Below are 14,114 nucleotides of genomic sequence, written 5' to 3'. Positions count from 1 at the left end.
CCTTTCCATCAGCGTACTAAAACTTTGGCGGCCACTCTTAAAAAATGGGCTAAGAAGAAGAAACCTCTAAACCAGCAGCTTACTGACATAGAGCATGAGCTTGCCCACATACAACAAGCCCCACCACATCTGATTGAACACTCTAGAGAAGAAAACTTAACAAAGCGTCACGGCCAGATCGTAGACAAGCTAACTGACTACTACAGACAATTATCCAAAAAGCATTGGGCAACAAAAGGTGATAGAAACACAAGATTTTTTCGGCAAGCATGCACAAGGAGAAGGCAAAAGAATAGGATTCTCTTCATTGAAAATGGCCCCAACTCCATGGTGTCTAATCCTCAAGATATTGCTCAGGAATTTATTCACTATTTCACTAATCTTTTCGCTTCCACCATTCCTGTGTACAACCTAAATTTTTATCATGAGGGCTCTATTACTAATGGATTTACTAATTCAGTTCCAAGTATTGACGAGTGCTTACAGATTATCAAGAGCATGAAACTAAATGCAGCACCTGGACCTGATGGGCTGAATCTAGCATTCTACCGAGCAGCATGGCCGTGGATAAAAGAAGATATACACAAGCTGGTCACAGATTTCTATACCTCAGGTAACTTCCCCGAACATCTAAACTATACTGGCATTGTTCTGATTCGTAAGAAGGCTCATGCAAATCATGTTACAGATTATAGACCTATAAGCCTCACAAATGTAGCTTACCGTCTCATTGCAAAATCTTTAGATAATCGTCTCAAGGAGGAGCTACCCGATTACATTCATCATTCTCAACATGCCTTTATTCAAGGAAGAAGAATTACAGACAACGTCATTATCGCCCAAGAGATTGTTCATTCTTTCAACCTGAAATCTTTTAAACAACATGCTTTCATGTTAAAGATTGATTTGGCAAAAGCTTTTGATCGAATAGAATGGTCTTTTGTTCTTGATGCACTGCGACGTAAAGGTTACCAGGGCCACTTCATAAAACTAGTTCATGCATGCATTTCCACTGCATCTTTTTCTGTAAATATCAATGGGGAATCCTATGGTCATGTTTCTGCTACTAGGGGTATCAGGCAAGGTTGCCCGCTCCCTCCATACTTATTTGTCCTTGCTATAAATGAGCTATCTATCAGACTTCAAGATGCCATGGACAATGCAGAGCTTACAGGTGTTGCTTTGGGCCCGGGTTGTCCGTTAATTCATTCCATTCTTTTTGCTGGTGATCTGATCATTTGTGGGGAAGCAGATATCCATCAGGTACACACAATTAATAATATTCTCCAGTCTTTTTGTGCCATGTCAGGACAAACACTGAGTTGGTCCAAGTCTTCAATTCTTTTCAGCAAAAAGGTAAGCTCAGTCGTTAGATCACAGATCAAGGCTATCTTTCCTGTTGATGATTTCAAGGCTAACACCATGCACTTAGGTCATCCTCTGCTCATCACTCATAGGGACAAGAGTAAGGCATATGATTTCATCTATCAAAAGTTCAAATCCAGACTCACTCTCACAAAAGCAAATACCCTCAGCCATGCTGGCAGGCTTACTCTTATCCAATCTGTTTTTGCTTCCATTCCCATCTAATACATGGCTAACATTCTCTTCACCAAGAAATTCTTAGCAAGGATCACATCCATTATCTGTGCTTTTTGGTGGCAAGGTGTTCAAAAGGAGCAGCAAAAAAAACCCATTCATTACAGGTCATGGAATTCCATCTGCAAGCCAAAAAAAGAAGGGGGCTTAGGTATCAGGAAGTTAGAGCTAGTTAACAAAGGTATTCTTATCAACACTGCTTGGCGTCTTGTTCATGATCCTGACTCTATCATTTCCAAAATAATCAAAGCCAAGTATTTTCCATATGCCTCCTTATGGACTGCTGTAACCTATTTGCCGAAATCTACCTTCTGGGCTTCCATTCTTAGTATCAGGCACCACCTTGAGAAGCATGTTACCATTCAGTTAGTCGAAGGAAATAGCTTGATCTGGAATCAGCCTTGGTGTCCCATATGGAAAGAAATGCACGATCGTTTAAATCTTGAGCAAAATGATTACCAAATACCAAATAAAGTCTCTGATCTTGGATGCCAAACTCTAAAAAAGTGGGACACTAATAAAATTGTAACTTTTTTTGGGCAGCAAACTTTGGATACTCTTTTGCAGCTTCCAATCATTTCAGGTTCTGGCCCGGACATTCTTTGCTGGAAGTTAGCTTCTAATGGCCTGTGTTCCTCCAAGAGTGCCTACAAAATGCTGGCAATTGAAGAGTCAACATACTCTACACCAATTAACATTCCCATGCAGGTCCTGCAGATCCTTCGTCAAGTGTGGGCCGACAAGACAATTCAACCAAGGGTCAAGACGTTTGCTTGGAGCTTACTTAGACTTGCTTTGGGCACTACTTGCCGAGTGCACAGAATAATACCAAGCATTGATGAGACATGTTCACATTGTGATCGAATAGAGAATGAAAATCATATCTTTTTTGAGTGCAGCTTTGCCAGCGCAGTATGGTTTGGTTCAGCGCTAGGACTCAGAGCGGATGCTTTGCCATCATCAGGACATGGTCTCCATATCCAGGTAGCCACAATCCTACAGCAAGGGCAATCACTAGCCACCACAGGCCTGATTTTTTCTATCATGTGGTGCCTCTGGAAATCACGTAACGATCACAGGTTCAACAATGCACATTGGTCGGTTGCTAGAGTGCTTCATGAGGCTGTAGCTATAGATAGATCTTACAGTCTGGCCATGGAAGAAGACTTATCCCTTTCTAATACTCCTGCGCATCAAGCCAACCAACAATGCTTACATCTAGATACAAGACCTGCAACTGTCACTATTCAATTGCAGGACGGGCCAAAAATCTTTTGTGATGCCTCTGTTTGTACACAACTTCCTCCAAATGCAAACCAAATAGGCATAGGTATTTTCATACTCACGAATCCAACAAATAGTGTCTGTGATGCGTCTTTTCTTCAGGTTGCCGTTCCAAAAATCATCGACCCATTGGAGGCGGAAGCACAAGCTCTCCTGTTAGGAGCCAAATTAGCTCTTGCATTGAACTTGCAGGTGGCCAACTTGCTTACTGACAATCAGATGGTGGCGACGGCTACACAAGAAGGATCACTACTCCATAATCCAGGTCATTGGTCTCTCAGACCAATACTTGCGGACTTTGCAGAAGCCACAAGAGGAAGGCATTACTCAATTATCAAGATTGGAAGAGAAGCCAACAAGGTTGCAGACAAGCTCGCGAAGCAGGCAAGACAAGCCCCAATTCCAAGTTCTTGCCTTTACTCATGCGAGGCTCTAGGGCATTCTCAAAATTGTATTGTGCAGATGGCACTACAAAACTTTCAATGGGGCATGTTTTGTCCCATCTCTGTACTTTGCTTATGAGTTATGATTAATAGAATACTTACTGTTTTTTAAAAAAATTGCCTCCCAATGTGCAGTTGACATGTCGACCGCAGCTTTTACTGAAGATGAACTCCTCTCCATGAGCCCAGATCTCAGCGGTGGGGACAACCTGCTGGCAATGGTGGTGGCGATGTCCTCATCGCGGGTGCGGGAGCGAGTACGAGGACACGCACCGGCGCGGGCAATGAACCACTGTAACCAGTCCTTTTTGATGCAGATCGAGGTGCTGCAACGGAGGGAGGGTCAGGAGGCAGCGCCGGAGGGGCGGGGGGCATCGCCGGCGGGGCAGGGGTGTCACACCCGGTTTTAAGGACAAAACCGAATACATAACTATATGTATGCCAGGATCAAGTTTCATACATATAGAGACATCATAAGTGAATAATCAGTAACAATATCACGTAAAAGAGAACTAAAACAAATAAAAGACTATCAGAGTTATACAGCTTATCCTGGAAACGGAGACTCCAAACTTCACAGGCAATCGACTGGGGGTTGCGTACGCCTAGAACTCAGCATCATCTTCAAAATACTTCTCAGCAATTTTCCCTTCTGAGCAGCAATAAGCAAGGGTGAGTACACTTATGGTTGGTACTCAGCAAGGCCACAAGAAATAACCAGAAAATGATTTAAATCCATCTTTAAGTTTATTAATCATGTGAGGGTCCAAGCCGCTCTTGACCGTGAGCACGGCTAATCGGTTAGTTTTAACTCTGCAGAGGTTATACACTTTCACCACAATTCGCGTAAAAGTTCTGAAGAACTTTGAACCCGACCACGCAATGTGCTAGCTAGGCACAATACCACACTTCCGAGGTGTGATTGCATAGGAACGCTACGAGGCCTTTCCAAAGAATCACTATATGTACGCATTGGTCCCTTTTTCTGCGGTACCTCAGAAGACGAAGCATCCTTCACCCGCTCCTCAAAGCTCGATAACCCAAATATCCACCAATCAAACGCCCCAGGCACGACATATAGATCATCTAATTACTTAGCCAAGACTAGAGCCATATAGTATTGTGGTTGTACGGTTTTCTTGGGTGGTTCTCCATGTTCCAATTAAATCAAGTACTCTTGTAAATAAAGCATAGATAGAAGTATGATTAGGGTCACTTGCCTTTCTCCAACAAAAAGCTACTCTTACTGCTCTTCAGCATTTGCTCACTTGCAATTCTTGATCTTCAATCTTCGAACAACGATCCTTCTACTCGGAACAATCATCGAGCAAACATACAAAACAAACAACAAGTACAACTAAGAACAATACACCAGAACAAAAGAAAGGCTTTAAAAGAATGTACTAGAGGATAGAGCTTGCTGCTACGGTTACGAGAGCGCAAAAAACACGGAAAACGGAGCTAAAACGGCGATTCTATGGGATAAACGGTGCTTCAGGGATTTACTCGCGATTAACTAAAGGGTTAAGGACTAACAGAAAAGATTTGTAAGATACAGAAAAATGTGCTCACAGAGGATAAAAAGGTGATAAAGCTATTGCACACGTCACAAGGATCACGTGAGCGCGAGAATCGATGACAACGGAGTTAAAACGAAGAAGTTATGGCTAAAACAGGATTCTAGGGGCTTATTTGCGAAGAAACAGAGCTTCCAGGGGCTAGATTTGAAGAAACGAGGGGCTAAAACCTAATTAACCATAGACTTCAAGGGCTAGCATGTAAAAACACCTAAGCAGGACTGCGGGTTCTATTTTGGAAAAGCTCAGGGGTTAAACCATAAAAGAAAGGACTGGTTTGTAAATTCTTTTCACCTAGCATGGACTGCGGCTTGATTCCTATGAAATCGAGGGGCTCTTTTGAAAAAAGGCCAAGGACGGCTCAGATCTGGCTTGGCTCTGGTGGATCGGATCCGTTGGATCTCGATCCAACGGCGGACGGCGGCTAGGCTCAGCTGGCGGGCGACGGCTCGGCTTGGTTTCGCGGCTCCAGGCACAGGGGAGCAGCTGGCGGCTCGGCGCTGGCTCGGTAGGGGCTCGGGGTGGATGGCGGCGGTGCAAGACGCCGGCGGCGAGGCAGGGTGGTGGCGGCGGCTTGCCGGCGTTAATCGCAAACGCGATTCCGGCACAGTTTCTCCTGGGATCTGGCCTGGGAGCTAGCTGGGGAGACGACGAACCCGACTGCGGGGTTCATGCGGGGCATAGGCGGCCACAACGGGCTTGCGACGGCGAGCGGCGGCGCGCAGATTCTGGCGAGGCCATGCGGATGAGAGAGAGAGGGGTAGGGAGAAAAGATGGGTCGGCGAGCGTCCCCTCTACCTCACGGAGCTCCTGGGCGTCGAAATCGTCGAGGAGAGGCGGCGGAGCGGCGGGTCGGCGTCGAGCCCGAGCTCGGCGGCTCCAAAGGCAACGGCGCGGCTAGGGTTTCGCGCAGGCGAGGGCGGCGGCTTGCTAGGGTTGGGGCTCCAGGGGGTGCGGCGGCGCTATTTAAAGGGCCGCGAGGCCGCCTCGGCGTGCGGGTCCGGGGGCCGCGGGAGGTGTGCCCAGCACGGATTCGGTTGCCGAATCCCGGTCGAAAACGAATTGGAGTCCGGTGCGGTTGCGGCTCGTGTGGGGTCCGGGTCGGCGCGTGCGAGCGAAGCGGAGCTGCAGGGGGCCTCGGGACCAGCTCGGCACGGGTGGACGCCCATGGCAGCGGCGGAGCACAGCGCGGGGCCAGGAGCAGAGAGCAGAGGCGGGCGAGAGGGGGAGGACGGATCCGACGAGCGGGACCCGCCTGTCGGCGACACAGGAGGGGAAGGCGCGGATGGGCCAGCGCGCGCGCGAGACTGGGCCGGGGAAGGGAGGTTGGGCCGCGTGCGGAAGGAGAAAAAGGAGCGGACTGGGCCGGGCTGGCGGTTTGGGCTGAAAGGAGAAAGAGAGGGGGAGAGAAGAGAAAGGTTTTTTTTTCTTTTTGCAGAAGACTTCAAACAAATTCAATTTGAATCCAAATTCGAAGAATTCAAATTCAAATTGAACCACAACATTAAAACAATGCAAGGGTAGCATGAGTGCAACACACAACCAACTTCATTTTTTTTTGAAATTCAAACAAACTTTATTTAATTTTACTAAATTCCCTATGAAGAAAAGTTAATGTTGGCAAAATTTTAAAATTAAGAGAAAATTGTTGTTTTAATTTTAATTTTAATCACATCCTGAAATCCAAAAATTTCAGGGTGTGACAGAACTACCCCCCTTAAAAGGAATCTCGTCCCGAGGTTCACAAGGCTAGCAAGAGACAAAAGGTTTAGGTGGGTAGCATCCAACACATATTATCTTCCTTCTCGATCATTTCCTCTTACAATGTATACTTCTTAATTCCTGGTAACTCACACAAAACACTTCACGGATACTCAGTCTAATTACATTTTTTTTAACTATCCATTTTTTCCTCAGCTTCGTTGGCACATCTTTCGAAGAACATCCTTCGTACCTTGATAAAGTGATTTGAATAGAGCTTGATTGTTTCTTTCTGGCTTGGAGTCTTGTATCACCTCTCAAGTCTTCATGTAATTCTGTCATTAATTATCATTTTTTTTCACACCAAATGGCATGATGTCCGTCTTCTCCACACTTGAGGCAATACAACCCAAGATCATGGGACCTGGTCTTCTTATACTTTGTTGGACAACTATGGGCATTGTGCCCTCCTTTACCACAATTGTAGCTTGACCACTGAGTATTGTCTACATCTCGCTTTGCTGGGCATCTTCTAGTGTGATGACCTAACTTGCTACGGTTGCAACACTGTTGTGAAATATTCCCCTGTTCACATGAAATAGCAAGACATCCATCTGGGCTATTTTTCTGCTCCACCATAACTCTTTGCACATCATGATTCTTCTTGATAGAGTTGTCATGTGGAGGTTGAACAGCTTTAGGCTGTGGTTGGTTGAAACTGGATCGAGTACGGCTATCTGCCAATGGTTGCGGTAACTCCAACTTCACTTGGCTTATTTTACTAATTTGTTTCTTAGGCTGCTTGCTTCTTTTAGGCTGATATTCTTTGAAAGTGATAGTCCAATCCTCGAGGTTTATAGTCGGATTTCTATCTTCAGCTTGAGTAACTCCTTCTAGGTTTGGAATGTGCATAGATAACTTTCTATTGATATCTGAATGATAACGTTGCCTTGCTTCTGCTGTCATTAAGCTTTCTTCTTGTAGACACCGACGGCCATAATGCTCACAACATTGGCACTTTTCTGAAGTCTTACTAATCTCATGTTGTTCCTTTATCTGTGGCTTTGGTGCTTCATAGTTTCTCTTACGCTTTTCATTGTTCCATGCTTCAGCTACTTGCCTCTTCACTGGTCCGGTGGGGAATTCTGCCATATCACCTGAGGTTGGTGTTTTAGACTACAACCTTCCTTGTAAGACACGAGCTTGCATAGCTAACAGCTTCTCTTTATCAAACGGTGGCAGACCGGTTGGGACTTGATTATCACTGCTAACAGGGTTGTGGCTCCTAGGAAATGAGGCTTGCTCTGTGACATGTTGTTGAATATTGACCCTGGTTGGAACCATTGCTTGTACTCTCTGAGTTTGTGCTGGGATGTTGAGGTCTTCTTTTTCCTTTCTGCTGGGACTCACCATCTAGTTGCGTGGTAAGGATAAGGTCAGTAGAGAGAATGAAAAAGAAAGATCGAATTAACAAGGCAAAATCCATGATACCCTCTTCAACTCTTGGTGGTCGTAACTTAAAGAAATCAAGGTGGAGGGGAGAAAGACATGGGGGTAACAAAAAGGAAAAGAGAGCATTCTTGTCTTCAGTTTCTTTCATTTGTTGATCATTGTAGACGAGTGTTGCCATGAACTTCTTTCTTGACATCCTTTAAAGGATTAGGTAGAAAGATAGAAGATAACAAGGAGGTGGGAGATACATAAGAACCCATCTAGGCAACCGATGTTATTGTAGGTAGAAGACCCACAATACACCGACAATCATTACAAAGAAGCGAATCAAACAAGGTCATAAAGACAAGCATCATCATGCAAACACAAAATACCACCAGTCAACACGATGCTAACGTTGTTAATAGAGTTAGAAGGGGTACTCCTAAGCTTGATTATATCTTCCAGCTTCGTCATGGATGGCACGTGTCTCCTTCAACTTGTCCAGCGTTGACTTTACCATCGTGATTGCAGTAGTAGTGATAGCGTCACCATGTGGCTCAAGCTTGATTCTTTGGTAGTGCCTTGAATTTTCCATCCAACATGAGTAGGAAGGTGAGCAGGTGGTATTATTTCCAATTCAACTCGACTCCTTATGATGAACTAGCAGCTCTATTCTTAAGATGACTTGGATCTCAGATGACTTGGACAGGCATTAGTATACATGGCGCGGTTCATCTAAGTATTTTTGAATCAGAAGAGGTACTTTGGAATCAGAAATTAAAGGATGAATCCAGAGCGGTATTTATTTGGAAAGAAAGGAGAGGCACTAAGCACATTGTGAATAAAGTAAAGGAAAGATAGATCCAAAAAGGTAAGTTAAAAAAAAGAATTTCAAGGAGCCCCTTTCACCAGCACATCAAAAATAGGTGAGCTGGATGAAATTGGAAAATCATACATCAAGATGGAGGTATGATCAAAATCAAGAATTGATACAGGAAAATAAATAGACAATGATTGAAGATCTAACATTTACAAAATAATGACGTGCAAATGAAAAGAGAGTCAGGTGAGGAAGGTGAGTTATCAATGCTGACTGAGGGAAGATAATAGTTATGGAGAGAGAATATTCAATGGAGGGGGTCAAAGAACAAGTAGGAATAGACTTGATATCAAAAGAAACCTTAGAACACGGCCATTGCTATCTAGGCTTACATCCTACAGTCGATACAGCTCTGATACCACTTCTGTCACACCCGGTTTTAAGGACAAAACCAAATGCATAACTATATGTATGCCAGGATCAAGTTTCATACATATAGAGACATCATAAGTGAATAATCAGTAACAGTATCACGTAAAAGAGAACTAAAACAAATAAAAGACTATCAGAGTTATATAGCTTATCCTGGAAACGGAGACTCCAAACTTCACAGGCAATCGACTGGGGGTTGCGTACGCCTAGAACTCAGCATCATCTTCAAAATACTTCTCAGCAATTTTCCCTTCTGAGCAGCAATAAGCAAGGGTGAGTACACTTATGGTTGGTACTCAGCAATGCCACAAGAAATAAACAGAAAATGATTTAAATCCATCTTTAATTTTATTAATCATGTGAGGGTCCAAGCCGCTCTTGACCGTGAGCACGGCTAACCGGTTAGTTTTAACTCTGCAGATGTTGTACACTTTCACCACAATTCGCGTAAAAGTTCCGAAGAACTTTGAACCCAACCACGCAATGTGCTAGCTAGGCACAATACCACACTTCCGAGGTGTGATTGCATAGGGGCGCTACGAGGCCTTTCCAAAGAATCACTATATGTACGCACTAGTCCCTTTTTCTGCGGTACCTCAGAAGACGAAGCTTCCTTCACCCGCTCCTCAAAGCTCGATAACCCAAATATCCACCAATCAAACGCCCCAGGCACGGCATATAGATCATCTAATTACTTAGCCAAGACCAGAGCCATATAGTATTGTGGTTGTACGGTTTTCTTGGGTGGTTCTCCATGTTCCAATTAAATCAAGTACTCTTGTAAATAAAGCATAGATAGAAGTATGGTTAGGGTCACTTGCCTTTCTCCAATGAAAAGCTACTCTTACTGCTCTTCAACTTTTGCTCACTTGCAATTCTTGATCTTCAATCTTCGAACAACGATCCTTCTACTCGGAACAATCATCGAGCAAACGTACAAAATAAACAACAAGTACAACTAAGAACAATACACCAGAACAAAAGAAAGGCTTTAAAAGAACGTACTAAAGGATAGAGCTCGCTGCTACGGTTACGAGAGCGCAAGAAACACGGAAAACGGAGCTAAAACGGCGATTCTATGGGATAAACGGTGCTTCAGGGATTTACTCGCGATTAACTAAAGGGTTAAGGACTAACAGAAAAGATTTGTAAGATACAGAAAACTGTGCTCACATAGGATAAAAAGGTGATAAAGCTATTGCACATGTCACAAGGATCACGTGAGCGCGAGAATCGATGAAAACGGAGTTAAAATGAAGAAGTTATGGCTAAAACAGGATTCTAGGGGCTTATTTGCGAAGAAACAGAGCTTCCAGGGGCTAGATTTGAAGAAACCAGGGGCTAAAACCAAATTAACCATAGACTTCAAGGGCTAGCACGTAAAAACACCTAAGCAGGACTGCGGGTTCTATTTTGGAAAAGCTCAGGGGTTAAACCATAAAAGAAAGGACTGGTTTGTAAATTCTTTTCACCTAGCATGGACTGCGGCTTGATTCCTATGAAATCGAGGGGCTCTTTTGAAAAAAGGCCAAGGATGGCTCAGATCTGGCTTGGCTCTGGTGGATCGGATCCGTTGGATCTCGATCCAACGGCGGACGGCGGCTAGGCTCAGCTGGCAGGCGACGGCTCGGCTTGGTTGCGCGGCTCCAGGCACAGGGGAGCAGCTGGCGGCTTGGCGCTGGCTCTGTAGGGGCTCGGGGTGGATGGCGGCGGCGCAAGACGCCGGCGGCGAGGCAGGGTGGCGGCGGCGGCTTGCCGGCGTTAATCGCAAACGCGATTCCGGCACAGTTTCTCCTGGGATCTGGCCTGGGAGCTAGCTGGGGAGACGACGAACCCGACTGCGGGGTTTGCGCGGGGCATAGGCGGCCACAACGGGCTTGCGACGGCGAGCGGCGGCGCGCAGATTCTGGCGAGGCCATGCGGATGAGAGAAGGAGGGGTTAGGGAGAAAAGATGGGTCGGCGAGCGTCCCCTCTACCTCGCGGAGCTCCTGGGCGTCGAAATCGTCGAGGAGAGGCGGCGGAGCGGTGGGTCGGCGTCGAGCCCGAGCTCGGCGGCTCCAAAGGCGACGGCGCGGCTAGGGTTTCGCGCAGGCGAGGGCGGCGGCTTGCTAGTGTTGGGGCTCCAGGGGGTGCGGTGGCGCTATTTAAAGGGCCGCGAGGCCGCCTCGGCGTGCGGGTCCGGGGCTGCGGGAGGTGTGCCCAGCACGGATTCGGTTGCCGAATCCCGGACGAAAACGAATTGGAGTCCGGTGCGGTTGCGGCTCGTGCGGGGTCCGGGTCGGCGCGTGCGAGCGAAGCGGAGCTGCAGGGGGCCTCGGGACCAGCTCGGCACGGGCGGACGCCCATGGCAGCGGCGGAGCACAGCGCGTGGCCAGGAGCAGAGAGCAGAGGCGGACGAGAGGGGGAGGACGGATCCGACGAGCGGGACCCGCCTGTCGGCGTCACAGGAGGGGAAGGCGCGGATGGGCCGGTGCGCGCGCGAGACTGGGCCGGGGAAGGGAGGTTGGGCCGCGTGCGGAAGGAGAAAAAGGAGCGGACTGGGCCGGGCTGGCGGTTTGGGCTGAAAGGAGAAAGAGAGGGGGAGAGAAGAGAAAGGATTTTTTTTCTTTTTGCAGAAGACTTCAAACAAATTCAATTTGAATCCAAATTCGAAGAATTCAAATTCAAATTGAACCACAACATTAAAACAATGCAAGGGTAGCATGAGTGCAACACACAACCAACTTCATTTTTTTTTGAAATTCAAACAAACTTTATTTAATTTTACTAAATTCCCTATGAAGAAAAGTTAATGTTGGCAAAATTTTAAAATTAAGAGAAAATTGTTGTTTTAATTTTAATTTTAATCACATCCTGAAATCCAAAAATTTCAGGGTGTGACAGAACTACCCCCCTTAAAAGGAATCTCGTCCCGAGATTCACAAGGCTAGCAAGAGACAAAATGTTTAGGTGGGTAGCATCCAACACATATTATCTTCCTTCTCGATCATTTCCTCTTACAATGTATACTTCTTAATTCCTGGTAACTCACACAAAACACTTCACGGATACTCAATCTAATTACATTTTTTTAACTATCCATTTTTTCCTCAACTTCGTTGGCACATCTTTCGAAGAACATCCTTCGTACCTTGATAAAGTGACTTGAATAGAGCTTGATTGTTTCTTTCTGGCTTGGAGTCTTGTATCACCTCTCAAGTCTTCATGTAATTCTGTCATTAATTATCATTTTTTTTCACACCAACTGGCAAGATGTCCGTCTTCTCCACACTTGAGGCAATACAACCCAAGATCATGGGACCTGGTCTTCTTATACTTTGTTGGACAACTATGGGCATTGTGCCCTCCTTTACCACAATTGTAGCATGACCACTGAGTATTGTCTACATCTCGCTTTGCTGGGCATCTTCTAGTGTGATGACCTAACTTGCTTACGGTTCGGTTGCAACACTGTTGTGAAATATTCCCCTGTTCACGTGAAATAGCAAGACATCCATCTGGGCTATTTTTCTGCTCCACCATAACTCTTTGCACATCATGATTCTTCTTGATAGAGTTGTCATGTGGAGGTTGAACAGCTTTAGGCTGTGGTTGGTTGAAACTGGATTGAGTACGGCTATCTGCCAATGGTTGCGGTAACTCCAACTTCACTTGGCTTGTTTTACTAATTTGTTTCTTAGGCTGCTTGCTTCTTTTAGGCTGATATTCTTTGAAAGTGATAGTCCAATCCTCGAGGTTTATAGTCGGATTTCTATCTTCAGCTTGAGTAACTCCTAGGTTTGGAACATGCATAGATAACTTTCTATTGATATCTGAATGATAACGTTGCCTTGCTTCTGCTGTGACAGGGGCCGGTGCAAAGCTAGGTTTCTTCATGGAGGCGGTGGCGCAACTGCGAGACAGCCGCGCAGACTAGTGGGGAGTAGATGCGGGTGCATATGTGGGCGATGTGGGCTAATTGGGTTTACCCGTATTGGCCCCCTTATATTATGTGGGCTGGTTAGTGGGTTTGCGGGAGCCAGCGGCACAGGTTGGCCTAGTAGGCTAGCGGCGGGGCCCGCATTGCTTGCATCCCTAGACCTAACTAGATTGGTCACAGCCCACTCCTGGTATAGCTCGCTTAAGGTCAAGGTCCTCTAAGATCACAAATCCAGGCCCCAATAGGCTGGCCCATATCTTATGGACATGTTGTTTGAGCTTTGTAGCAGCTACTTAGCATCAAAAGCTAGAAGTTCAAATAAACAGTGAACTTCAGGTGCAGCTTTTGGAAAGCTAGAAGTATAGAAAAGCTAAATTTATATGAAAAGTGGGAAAACTTCGTTTCACAAGCTTTTCGTACCTTTTTTAGCTCAGAAAGCTAAACGCATCTTCTAAAAGCTAGTGTTAGGTTTCAAAAAAAAAAAGCTAACACCAGCTTTTCACAAAAGCTCAGCTCAAACAAACACACCTTAAGGGTGGAGGAATGGAGTTTCGTGTTTGTATGGAATCCACCACTGTGCTAATGACAGTTTGAACCCAGAATTAGAGAGAGATTGGTAGTCACGTGCCAATACTGAGTTGGCCAATCGCAAATTAATGGACAAGATGTGTATAACTGTTATTGACTACTTCAAAAAGTAAAGAATTTTCTTCAACAATGAATCCCCCGAGCTATAAGCCTACAACAGTACATATACTTGTATACTTATTTGAAGTTGGAAAAATTAATAAATTAGTCACAGTACTAAAAAATAATTTGTAACAACGCCCCGATTTATTCAAGGGTGAATCAAAATGTATCTCGTTGCTATAAATAGAGTGGGGTTATTTTAGCAATCGACCCA

This window comes from Panicum virgatum, chromosome 2K (genome assembly GCF_016808335.1).
Source record: "Panicum virgatum strain AP13 chromosome 2K, P.virgatum_v5, whole genome shotgun sequence".
NCBI lineage: Eukaryota > Viridiplantae > Streptophyta > Magnoliopsida > Poales > Poaceae > Panicum > Panicum virgatum.
Note: the sequence above shows the minus strand (reverse complement) of the source record.